This window comes from Trachypithecus francoisi, unplaced genomic scaffold (genome assembly GCF_009764315.1).
Source record: "Trachypithecus francoisi isolate TF-2019V2 unplaced genomic scaffold, Tfra_2.0 Lachesis_group10, whole genome shotgun sequence".
NCBI lineage: Eukaryota > Metazoa > Chordata > Mammalia > Primates > Cercopithecidae > Trachypithecus > Trachypithecus francoisi.
Window position 1 is genome coordinate 77,277,333 of NW_022681455.1, and position 13,754 is coordinate 77,291,086.

The 13,754-nt window shown below is 44.0% G+C and overlaps 1 protein-coding gene across 1 annotated transcript in view; it reads right to left on the reverse strand.

Moving 5' to 3' along the window:
- Window positions 1-13,299, reverse strand: part of LOC117088566 (ATP-binding cassette sub-family A member 3-like) — a 62,169-nt gene extending 48,870 nt beyond the window's left edge. The window contains exon 1 of the mRNA XM_033219833.1: window positions 12,815-13,299. The gene's annotated coding sequence lies outside the window, so the exon portion shown is untranslated. The remainder of the gene's footprint in view (window positions 1-12,814) is intronic.
- Window positions 13,300-13,754: the final 455 nt, after the last annotated feature.

Sequence of the window (13,754 nt, forward strand, 5' to 3'; positions counted from 1 at the left end):
AGACCCACACTAAGATGGTCAATTTTTTTTTCCCACAAAAGTGCCAAAGGAACAAAGGGAAGCCTTTCCAAAAAACAGTACCGGAATAACTGAATATCCTTATGGGGGAAAAAAATAGCACCAACTTTACCTCATACTAGGCACAAGAAATTAACTCGAGATGGGTCACAGACCTAAATGAAAAAAGCTAAAAGTATACAAATTTAAAAGAAAACAGGAGCAATGAATGAAATGAAGAAACATAGGAGAAAATCTCTGTTACCTTCAGGTGGGTAGGGATTTCTTACTTTGCACTCCCAAGGTATGGGCCATAAAGGAAAAAATGGTAAATTAAATTCCATTAAAATACAAAAAATGTATTCTTGTAAAGACACTGCTAAGGAAACAGAAATGCGAGTGGAGAAATATTCATAATACATATCTGATAAAAAATGTTATTCACAATACATATGTATTCACAATACATATCTGATAAAAAATACAAAAAAAAAAAAATTAGCCAGGTGTGGTGGCACGTGCCTATAATCCTAGCTACTCAGGAGGCCGAGGTGGGAGGATTGCTTGAACCTGGGAGGCAGAGGTTGCAGTGAGCCAAGATCATGCCACTGCACTCCAGCCTGGGCAAACAGAATACATAAAGAATTCATACAAAACTACAAGGGCAGAAAACAGACCAGAAGTTGTCGAGGTCTAGGGGTGGGAGGATTTGCACAAAGGGGTATAAGGAAGACAAAGTAAGATACCCAAAAAAGTATTTTCTGCATGATTCCATTCATATAAAGGTACAGGCAAAAACCACATCAATGGTTATAGGGGAGGGGTTTGTGACTGATTAGGAAAGGGCAAGAGGGAATTTTCTGGTGTTACAGAAACGTTCCGTGTCTTGATTAGGTGTGCACATTCTTTGAAACTGATCAAACTGTCACTCAAAATCTGAGCACTTCATTTCATGTGAACTGTATCTCAATAGAAAAACATTTTAGAAATCATTACAATTGCTATATATTGGATACAGACAATAATCTTAAGCTACCCAGTGGTGGGGATGGTATCTTGTTTTCCTTTGTGTCTCAAACACCATGGAGCTTAGTGCATTGCGCATTGTTTTATATAAAGGACATGGCCCTGCAAATCTCAATTAATACATGAGTAAATTTTGGGTTTTTTTGAGATGTAGTTTTGTTCTTGTCACCCAGGCTGGAGTGCAATGGCACGATCTCGGCTCACGGCAACCACCACCTCCGGGGTTCAAGCGATTTTCCCGCCTCGGCCTCCCGAGTAGCTGGGATTACAGGCGTGCACCACCACGCCTGGCTAATTTTTTGTTTTTTTAGTAGAGACGGGGTTTAACTATGTTAGTGAGGCTGGTCTCAAACTCCTGACATCAGGTGATTCACCCGCCTTGGCCTCCCAAAGTGCTGGGATTACAGGCATGAAATACATGACTAATCTTAATCAAACTGGCAGAGCAGGTGTTTGGCTGATGTGGTGATGGGGTAAAATCAGTTTATGATTCACACAGCCTTCCAACTTTGCAACTATGCCATTCTTAAAGGATTTTTCACGGAAGGGGGATTCACATCAAGTGCATACTCCTAAGTGCAGCTGATCAATACACTCAATACATGTCTGCAAACTTTAAAGGAATTTATGCAGCAGATCCAAGTCTTAAGGATTAAAAAAAAAGAGCAAACAAACCTAGAAACAAAATTGATAGAGTAAAACCATAGCAAAACAAAGACTCAGGCAGAAAGATGTTCATGATAACACTGGAAAACAGTAAGATCAAATGAAAACAGAAAGAATGATTACATAAACCATGCCAATACCTTCAATAAAATCCTGTTCCTCTATTACAAAGAAGGGATAGATACAGACGTACTGTCATGAGAGGATAATATATTGTTAAGGAAGAAAAAGTAAATTGCAAAACATTATACATGATATAAACACATTGTTTGGAAAAAAATATATGTATAGAAAAGAAGTACATGTATAGAAAAGAAAAGTGGTAGAAGATCTGTTGATAGTATGTCCTCAGGAGGTGGAAAATGGAGGACTTACACATTTTACAAATTGTATGTCTATAGAGTTTGAACTTTATATGATGTACCAGTATTGTTTTTCTAATTAACTCTTCAGATGGGGGAACAGGTAAACCTGTGAAGAAGGAATCATCTGAAACACTCTCCCACTAACTTTTTTCTCTTGCTCTTTTAGTGGGTAATGTTTTAGAATATCAACCATAAGTTTTCCATTCAGTAACATCCCTCATTCAATCTTTTATTTTTTGGTCTCAGGGAAGACAGAGCAATACTTAAACCTACAAGGACAATGGCCAGTTCTTTCAGCTGACCCTTTCCAGGGTAAAACAATGGATTGGAAATAATGCACAATAAGGAAATGCTGAACTCCAGCTGCTCAGCATCACCCCATCCCTTTAACTGTTCCCAAAATAGATTTGGGGATCTTATGTATAGCAGAAGAGTCTGGCCAGGAACAAGTGCACATCAACATCCTGGTCCTAAATATGTAACATCCCCCACCCTTATCCCTGATAACTTAGATGCAACCCTTGTTAGGGAAAGGAGGGTTGGAAGGAGCATGAACCTAAAATGCCTGAAAATTATTAGGGCAACCTGCCAAACTGTAGTTGCAAAAGAACAATTAGTTATTGAAAATTAAGCAATTACATGGTTCATAGCCCTGAATTATTAGAATTAAATTTATACTATTTAATTTCAGCTCCTTTTCTAAAAATCACTGAACTGCTTTAACTGAAACACTGTAATTTTCTTAATTATACTTAAATATATGTTTCTTTTCTTTTAAACTTTCTGCCTACTTTGCACAAAATGAGGTAGACAAGACAGCCTTAAAGTTCTCCTCGGCTTGACTTGAAAAGGCTTTTTCCTGACTCTAGGCCCAAAACTTTCTTTTCTTAGAGCATGATATGGTTTGACTCTGTGTCTACACCCAAATCTCATCTTGTAGCTCCCACAATTCCCACGTGTTATGGGAGGGTCCCTGATGGTGATGACTGAATCACGGGGTGGGTCGTTCCTGTGCTGTTCTCATGATAGTAAGTCTTATAAGATCTAATGGTTTTAAAATGGGGAGTTTCCCTGCACAAGCTTTTCCCTCTTGTCTGCTACCATGTGAGATTTACCTTTCGCCTTCCACCACGATTGTGAGGCCTCCCCAGCCACGTGGAACTATAAGTCCAATAAACCTCTTTCTTTTGTAAATTGCCCCGTCTTGGGTATGTCTTTATCATCAGTGTGAAAATGAACGAATACAGTAAATTGGTACCAGCATAGGGGGACACTGCTGAAAAGATACCTGAAAATGTGGAAGCAACTTTGGAACTGCGTAACAGGCAGAGGTTGGAATGTTTTGGAGGGCTCAGAAGAAGACAGGAAAATGTGGGAAAGTTTGGAACTCCCTAGAGACTTGTTGAATGGCTTTGACAAAAATGCTGATAGTGATATGAACAGTAAGGTCTAGACTGAGGTGGTCTCAGATGGAGATGAGGAACTTGTTGGGAACTGGAGCAAAGGTGATTCTTGTTAGGTTTTAGCAAAGAGACTGGTGGGATTTTGCCCCTTCCCTAGAGATTTGTGGAACTTTGAAATTGAGAGAGATGATTTACGGTATCTGGTGGAAGAAATTTCTAAGAAGCAAAGCATTCAAGAGTTAACTTGGGTGCTGTTAAAGGCATTCAGTTTCAAAAGGGAAACACAATAAAAGTTTGAAAAATTTGCTGCCTGAAAATGCAATAGAAAAGAAAATCCCATTTTCTGAGGAGAAATTCAAGCTGGCTGCAGAAATTTGCATAAGTAACAAGGAGCTGAGTGTTAATCACCAAGACAATGGGGAAAATGTCTCTATGGCATGTCAGAGACCTTCATGGCAGCCCCTCCCATCATAGGCCCAGAGGCCTAGGAGGAAAAAGTGGTTTCATGGGCTGGACCCACGTTACCCATGCTGTGTGCAGCCTAGAAACTTGGTGCCCTGTATCCCAACTGCTCCAGCCATGGATGAAAGGGGCCAATGTAGAGCTTGAGTCGTGGCTTCAGAGGGTGCAGGCCTCAAGCCTTGGCAGCATTCATGTAGTGTTGAGCGTGTGAGTCCACAGAAGTCAAGAATTGAGGTTTGGGACCCCACCGAGAGCAAGATGGCCGAATAGGAACAGCTCCAGTCTCCAACTCCCAGTGCGAGTAACACAGAAGACCGGTGATTTCTGCATTTTCAACTGAGGTACTGGGGTCATCTCTCTAGGGAGTGCCGGACAATCGGTGCTGGTCAGCTGCTGCAGCCTGACCAGCGTGAGCTGAAGCAGGGCGAGGCATCGCCTCACCTGGAAGCGCAAGGGGGAAGGAAATCCGTTTTCCTAGCCAGGGGAACTGAGACACATAACACCTGGAAAATCGCGTAACTCCCACCCCAATACTGCGCTTTAAGGAAACAGGCACACCAGGAGAATATATCCCACACCTGGCGGGAGGGTCCCACGCCCACGGAGCCTCCCTCACTGCTAACACAGCCGTCTGCGGCGATCTATCCGCAAGGCAGCAGCGAGGCTGGGGGAGGGGCGCCCGCCATTGCTGAGGCTTAAGTAGGTAAACAAAGCCACTGGGAAGCTCGAACTGGGTGGAGCTCACAGCAGCTCAAGGAAACCTGCCTGTCTCTGTAGACTCCACCTCTGGGGACAGCCCACAGCTGAGGTCCAATAGGAAAAGCAGCGGGGGCGGTGCAGAGGCGAACGACTCTGTCTGACAGCTTTGGGGAGAGCCGTGGATCTCCAACGCGGAGGTTGAGATCCGAGAACGGACAGACTGCCTGCTCAGGTGGGTCCCTGACCCCTGAGTAGCCTAGCTGGGAGACATCCCCCACTAGGGGCAGTCTGACACCCCACACCTCACAGGGTGGAGTCATCCCTGAGAGGAAACTTCCAAAGGAAGAATCAGACAGGTACACTCGCTGCTCAGCAATATTCTATCTTTGGCAACCTCTGCTGCTGATACCCAGGCAAACAGGGTCTGGAGTGGACCTCAAGCAATCTCCAACAGACCAACAGACAGTCCTTCTGACTGTCAGACGGAAAACTATCAAACAGGAAGGACACCTATACCAAAACCCCATCAGTACGTCACCATCATCAAAGACCAGAGACAGATAAAACCACAAAGATGGGGAAAAAGCAGGGCAGAAAAGCTGGAAATTCAAAAAATAAGAGCGCATCTCCCCCTGCAAAGGAGCGCAGCCCATCGCCAGCAACGGATCAAAGCTGGTCAGAGAATGACTTTGACGAGATGAGAGAAGAAGGCTTCAGTCCATCAAACTTCTCAGAGCTAAAGGAGGAATTACGTACCCAGCGCAAAGAAACTAAAAATCTTGAAAAAAAAGTGGAAGAATTGACAGCTAGACTAATTAATGCAGAGAAGATCATAAACGAAATGACAGAGATGAAAACCATGACACGAGAAATACGTGACAAATGCACAAGCTTCAGTAACCGACTCGATCAACTGGAAGAAAGAGTATCAGCGATTGAGGATCAAATGAATGAAATGAAGCGAGAAGAGAAACCAAAAGAAAAAAGAAGAAAAAGAAATGAACAAAGCCTGCAAGAAGTATGGGATTATGTAAAAAGACCAAATCTACGTCTGATTGGGGTGCCTGAAAGTGAGGGGGAAAATGGAACCAAGTTGGAAAACACTCTTCAGGATATCATCCAGGAGAACTTCCCCAACCTAGTAGGGCAGGCCAACATTCAAATTCAGGAAATACAGAGAACGCCACAAAGATACTCCTCCAGAAGAGCAACTCCAAGACACATAATTGCCAGATTCACCAAAGTTGAAATGAAGGAAAAAATCTTAAGGGCAGCCAGAGAGAAAGGTCGGGTTACCCACAAGGGAAGCCCATCAGACTAACAGCAGATCTCTCGGCAGAAACTCTACAAGCCAGAAGAGAGTGGGGGCCAATATTCAACGTTCTTAAAGAAAAGAATTTTCAACCCAGAATTTCATATCCAGCCAAACTAAGTTTCATCAGTGAAGGAGAAATAAAATCCTTTACAGATAAGCAAATGCTTAGAGATTTTGTCACCACCAGGCCTGCCTTACAAGAGACCCTGAAGGAAGCCCTAAACATGGAAAGGAACAACCGGTACCAGCCATTGCAAAAACATGCCAAAATGTAAAGACCATCGAGGCTAGGAAGAAACTGCATCAACTAATGAGCAAAATAACCAGTTAATATCATAATGACAGGATCAAGTTCACACATAACAATATTAACCTTAAATGTAAATGGACTAAATGCTCCAATTAAAAGACACAGACTGGCAAACTGGATAAAGAGTCAAGACCCATCAGTCTGCTGTATTCAGGAGACCCATCTCACATGCAGAGACATACATAGGCTCAAAATAAAGGGATGGAGAAAGATCTACCAAGCAAATGGAGAACAAAAAAAAGCAGGGGTTGCAATCCTAGTCTCTGATAAAACAGACTTTAAACCATCAAAGATCAAAAGAGACAAAGAAGGCCATTACATAATGGTAAAGGGATCAATTCAACAGGAAGAGCTAACTCTCCTAAATATATATGCACCCAATACAGGAGCACCCAGATTCATAAAGCAAGTCCTTAGAGACTACAAAGAGACTTAGACTCTCATACAATAATAATGGGAGATTTCAACACTCCACTGTCAACATTAGACAGATCAACGAGACAGAAAGTTAACAAGGATATCCAGGAATTGAACTCATCTCTGCACCAAGCGGACCTAATAGACATCTATAGAACTCTCCACCCCAAATCAACAGAATATACATTCTTCTCAGCACCACATCGCACTTATTCCAAAATTGACCACATAATTGGAAGTAAAGCACTCCTCAGCAAATGTACAAGAACAGAAATTATAACAAACTGTCTCTCAGACCACAGTGCAATCAAACTAGAACTCAGGACTAAGAAACTCAATCAAAACCGCTCAACTACATGGAAACTGAATAACCTGCTCCTGAATGACTACTGGGTACATAACGAAATGAAAGCAGAAATAAAGATGTTCTTTGAAACCAATGAGAACAAAGATACAACATACCAGAATCTCTGGGACACATTTAAAGCAGTGTGTAGAGGGAAATTTATAGCACTAAATGCCCACAAGAGAAAGCAGGAAAGATCTAAAATTGACACTTTAACATCACAATTAAAAGAACTAGAGAGGCAAGAGCAAACACATTCAAAAGCTAGCAGAAGGCAAGAAATAACTAAGATCAGAGCAGAACTGAAGGAGATAGAATCACAAAAAACCCTCCAAAAAATCAATGAATCCAGGAGTTGGTTTTTTGAAAAGATCAACAAAATTGACAGACCGCTAGCAAGACTAATAAAGAAGAAAAGAGAGAGGAATCAAATAGACGCAATAAAAAATGATAAAGGGGATATCACCACCGACCCCACAGAAATACAAACAACCATCAGAGAATACTATAAATGCCTCTACGCAAATCGACTAGAAAATCTAGAAGAAATGGATAATTTCCTGGACACTTACACTCTCCCAAGACTGAACCAGGAAGAAGTTGAATCCCTGAATAGACCAATAACAGGCTCTGAAATTGAGGCAACAATTAATAGCCTACCCACCAAAAAAAGTCCAGGACCAGATGGATTCACAGCTGAATTCTACCAGAGGTAAAAGGAGGAGCTGGTACCATTCCTTCTGAAACTATTCCAATCAATAGAAAAAGAGGGAATCCTCCCTAACTCATTTTATGAGGCCAACATCATCCTGATACCAAAGCCTGGCAGAGACACAACAAAAAAAGAGAATTTTAGACCAATATCCCTGATGAACATCGATGCAAAAATTCTCAATAAAATACTGGCAAACCGAATTCAGCAGCACATCAAAAAGCTTATCCACCATGATCAAGTGGGCTTCATCCCTGGGATGCAAGGCTGGTTCAACATTCGCAAATCAATAAACGTAATCCAGCATATAAACAGAACCAAAGACAAGAACCACATGATTATCTCAATAGATGCAGAAAAGGCTTTTGACAAAATTCAACAGCCCTTTATGCTAAAAACGCTCAATAAATTCGGTATTGATGGAACGTACCTCAAAATAATAAGAGCTATTTACGACAAACCCACAGCTAATATCATACTGATGGGCAAAAACTGCAAAAATTCCCTTTGAAAACTGGCACAAGACAGGGATGCCCTCTCTCACCACTCCTATTCAACATAGTGTTGGAAGTTCTGGCTAGGGCAATCAGGCAAGAGAAAGAAATCAAGGGTATCCAGTTAGGAAAAGAAGAAGTCAAATTGTCCCTGTTTGCAGATGACATGATTGTATATTTAGAAAAACCCATCGTCTCAGCCCAAAATCTCCTTAAGCTGATAAGCAACTTCAGCAAAGTCTCAGGATACAAAATTAATGTGCAAAAATCACAAGCATTCTTATACACCAGTAACAGACAAGCAGAGAGCCAAATCAGGAATGAACTTCCATTCACAATTGCTTCAAAGAGAATAAAATACCTAGGAATCCAGCTTACAAGGGATGTAAAGGACCTCTTCAAGGAGAACTACAAACCACTGCTCAGTGAAATCAAAGAGGACACAAACAAATGGAAGAACATACCATGCTCATGGATAGGAAGAATCAATATCGTGAAAATGGCCATACTGCCAAGGTGATTTATAGATTCAATGCCATCCCCATCAAGCTACCAATGAGTTTCTTCACAGAATTGGAAAAAACTGCTTTAAAGTTCATATGGAACCAAAAAAGAGCCCGCATTGCCAAGACAATCCTAGGTCAAAAGGACAAAGCTGGAGGCGTCACGCTACCTGACTTCAAACTATACTACAAGGCTACAGTAACCAAAACAGCATGGTACTGGTACCACAACAGAGAAATAGACCAGTGGAACAGAACAGAGTCCTCAGAAATAATACCACACATCTACAGCCATCTGATCTTTGACAAACCTGACAAAAACAAGAAATGGGGAAAGGATTCCCTATTTAATAAATGGTGCTGGGAAAATTGGCTAGCCACAAGTAGAAAGCTGAAACTGGATCCTTTCCTTACCCCTTATACGAAAATTAATTCAAGATGGATTAGAGACTTAAATGTTAGACCTAATACCATAAAAACCCTAGAAGAAAATCTAGGTAGTACCATTCAGGACATAGGCATGGGCAAGGACTTCATGTCTAAAACACCAAAAGCAACGGCAGCAAAAGCCAAAATTGACAAATGGGATCTCATTAAACTAAAGAGCTTTTGCACAGCAAAAGAAACTACCATCAGAGTGAACAGGCAACCTACAGAATGGGAGAAAATTTTTGCAACCTACTCATCTGACAAAGGGCTAATATCCAGAATCTACAAAGAACTCAAACAAATATACAAGAAAAAAACAAACAACCCCATCAAAAAGTGGGGAAAGGATATGAACAGACATTTCTCAAAAGAAGACATCCATACAGCCAACAGACACATGAAAAAATGCTCGTCATCACTCGCCATCAGAGAAATGCAAATCAAAACCACAATGAGATACCATCTCACACCAGTTAGAATGGCAATCATTAAGAAGTCAGGAAACAATAGATGTTGGAGAGGATGTGGAGAAATAGGAACACTTTTACACTGTTGGTGGGATTGTAAACTAGTTCAACCATTATGGAAAACAGTATGGCGATTCCTCAAGGATCTAGAACTAGATGTACCATATGACCCAGCCATCCCACTACTGGGTATATACCCAAAGGATTATAAATTACTCTACTACAAAGACACATGCACACGTATGTTTATTGCGGCACTATTCACAATAGCAAAGACTTGGAATCAACCCAAATGTCCATCTGTGACAGACTGGATTAAGAAAATGTGGCACATATACACCATGGAATACTATGCAGCCATCAAAAAGGATGAGTTTGCGTCCTTTGTAGGGACATGGATGCAGCTGGAAACCATCATTCTTAGCAAACTATCACAAGAAGAGAAACCAAACACCGCATGTTCTCACTCATAGGTGGGAACTGAACAATGAGATCACTTGGACTCGGGAAGGGGAACATCACACACTGGGGCCTATCATGGGGAGGGGGGAGGAGGGAGGGATTGCATTGGGGAGTTATACATGATATAAACGTTATGCACATGTACCCTAGAACTTAAAGTATAATAAAAAATAAAAAAAGAAAAAAAAAAAGAATTGAGGTTTGGGAACCTCTGCCTAGATTTCAGATGTATGGAAACTCCTGGATGCCCAGGCATAATTGTGCTATAGGGGTGGGGCCCTCATGGAGAGCCTCTGCTAGGGCAGTATAGAACAGAAAAGTGGGGTTGGAGCCCCCACACAGAGTCCCTACTGGGGCACTGGCCTAGTGGAGCTGTGAGAAGAGGGCCACCATCCTGTAGATCCCAGAATAGTAGACCCACTGACAACTTGCACCGTGTGCCTGGAAAAGCCGCACTCAATGCTAGCCCGTGAAGGCAACCAGGAGGAAGGCTGTACCCTGCAAAGCTACAGGGGCAGAGCTACCCAAGATCATGGGAACCTACCTCTTGTATCTGCGTGACCTGGATGTGAGACATGAAGTCAAAGGAGATCAGTTTGGAGCTTTAGGGTTTGACTGCCTTGCTGGATTTTGGACTTGTATGGGGCCTGTAGCCCCCTTTTTTGGCCAATTTCTCCCATTTGAATGGCTGTATTTACCCAATGCCTGTACCCCCATTGTATCTAGGAAGTAACTAACTTGCTTTTGATTTAACAGGCTCATAAGCAGAAGGGACTTGCCTTGTCTCAGATGAGACTGTGGACTTCTGAGTTAATGCTGAAATGAGGTGAGATTTTGAGGGACTATCGGGAAGGCATGATTGGTTTTGAAATATGAAGATATCGGATTTGGGGGGGGCCAGGGGCAGAATTATATGGTTTGGCTCTGTGTCCCCACCCAAATCTCATCTTGTAGCTCCCATAATTCCTGTGTGTTGTGGCAGGAACCCTGTGGGAGATGACTGAATCATGGGGGAGGGTCTTTCCCATGTTGTTCTCATGATAGTGAATAAGTCTCATGAGATCTGATGGTTTTAAAAAGGGGAGGTTCCCTGCACAAGCTCTCTTGTCTGCCACCATGTGATCTGTAACTTTCACCTTCCACCACGATTGTGAGGCCTCCCCAGCCACGTGGAACTGTAAGTCCAATAAACCTCTTTCTTTGTAAATTGCCCAGTTTTGGCTATGTCTTTATCAGCTGCGTGAAAACGGACTAATACAGAGCATTTTCTTTAGAAAGCTTTTCACTGTAAATAATTTCTCTGTCTTGAGATATACGTAACTCTTTTTAATAGCCTCTTACTAATTTTACAAACCAGAATAATCTTTGTCAAGGACCTGGGAGCCATTCCTTTGAATTGCGATCATCAAGGAAGACAGTCCCCTTATCTCCCAGTTTCTATGGGAGGGTAGGAGCATAACTTCCCTGAGAGCCAATTAGCAAACACAGCTGGCCTCATCACAGATGAACCTTTGTAAACTCAGCAAACAACTCAGTATGCTTCCTACAGCCGTCCAGCCCCTTTCTACTCTCATCCTAAAGCTTAAAAACCCTACCCGACTTTGTTTCAGAGTTAGTTTAGACTGAGTTCTGGTCTCCCTTCCCTAGGACAACATCTTTGCGTAAAGTATTCCTTGCATGTGTTACTTTCTCTGGTGGGATTTATGCTTTGACAAAGGAAAACTAAGACAAATTAAACTACCTATCATCACTGAACTTCCACAGCCCCTGCTGCCATTTATGCAACACTTAACATGTTCTTGCAATGTAAGTATCAGGACTGCCCTCTGAGTTGGATACAATAGCATCCTTTCCTCTTATAGTTATTTTCAGATATAAGCCTTAGGAAATGGAGGCTTAGAGAAACCAAGCAATTTGCCATAGGTCACAGCAAATAAATTCTGGACTAGTCAGGACTAGGGACAAGGCATTTGCCGCCAAAGTCAGTGCGTTCAAGCACTTTGCATAGTCAATATAAAATTCCAAACAGTGCTTCTATTTGATTTCATCATGTGTATGTTTGCGTGTGGTGGTGGGGGGTAATGAGGAAGTCTCTGGAGATTTATATGAGTGAGTTTTGTTTGGGGGGTCGCCCTTTTGGGCTCTGCGCGCCCGCCTCCAGTGCGTCAAGGAGCAGCGGCCAGCGCAGGGGGACGCCCGCAGGACGAAGACTGGCCGGGACTCCTGGGCACTCACCGCTCAGGCCTCGCCGCCGCCTCCGCCTCCTCCACTGAAGGGCGCGCGTCCACCCGGGCGGGGCTCTTCCTCCCAACGCCCTCCCCAACCGCCGGCAGCCCGCGGGCACGTCTGTAGCCTGGCCCTCGCGCGGACTGTCTGGGAGCTGGCTGCACAAGGGCTGAGGGTGCGCAGCAAGCAGAGCGGTAAGAGTCAGCGGTACGCACAGCGGAAGGTGCGGTTGAAGCAATCGGCGGTGCGCGAGGGGAGCACGCAGGGGCCTCCTCAGTCCCTCCTCCGCACGTGCGCCCACGAGTGTAGTCCCCAGTTTGTTCCACCTGTTATGCCGCAGCTCCAGTGCGCCCACCTGCTGCCCCACCCGCCCAACGTCACTTCTTCCCTGCTTCCCCTACAGCCCGACAGGGGTCGGGGTCCTCACCTACCGCCCCACCCACCTCGTCACATGCACACACCCATCTCGTTCCACGTGCCCTGCCCTACGCCCCAAGTCCCTGAAAGGGCCCCACCTAGGTACGCTTTTGGATGCTTTTCAGGTTCTTCGCCTATCGACCCTCCTGGACGACCCCACAATCCTCCGCCTCTCGCGGGCTCCTCTCTCCCTCGTGTGCCATGGTCACCTTCAGCAGGCCCAGCCGCTGATGACAAGTTTAAGAAGATTCTTGAGTCGCTGCTCCTCAGGGTCTACTGGGGTTTAGCAGACAACTTCCCAAAGTCCCGGGGTCCTGCAAACACCTCATACGGGCCACTCAAAAGATTCCGTCCTGGGGCAGTCCCCGCGCCACGCGCGCTGTCTTCGCGTTCCTTTCTCCAGCTTGCGCCGCCCCTGCGGCTTCTGTCCGGGACGGTTCAGCGCGGGGGACGCCCCGCCCGCTTCATCTGCGCCCGCTGCCTTTACCCGCTTAGCCACCCCGGAGTTTCTACCTCCGTATATTTCTCATGCTCCCAAGTTCTATAATGCTTGCTCCTCTTGGCCCTCCCAACCCCAATTCTCGCGTCCAGTGTCTGTTTAGAATCGTAGGTTTTGATTCGATCACAGGCCAAATTCACGGTCCCCTGCGATGCCGGGTACGACTTGCTCCAGCTCCGAAGTTAAGCTTTTGTCAGGAGAGGGCGCTAGAGGAACACTGCAGGACAAGGCGTTCTCTTTCTAGTTGGGGAAAAATCCAGGACTATATAGAACATCCTCCGCCCCAAACTGGGAAGGAGCCAGCAGACCAAAGAATGACTCAGACCAGTCCAGCTTGACGAGTAGATGAGTTTATTGGGACTCACGTATAGGCCATTCCTTTCTTTTTTTCTTTTTTTCCCTTTTTTTTTTTTTTGAGAGGGAATCTCATGGCACCTCGTTTTCTTTTTTTTTTTTTTTTTTTTTTTTTTTTTTTTTTTTTTTTTTTTGAGACGGAGTCTCGCTCTGCCGCCCAGGCTGGAGTGCAGTGGCCGGGTCTC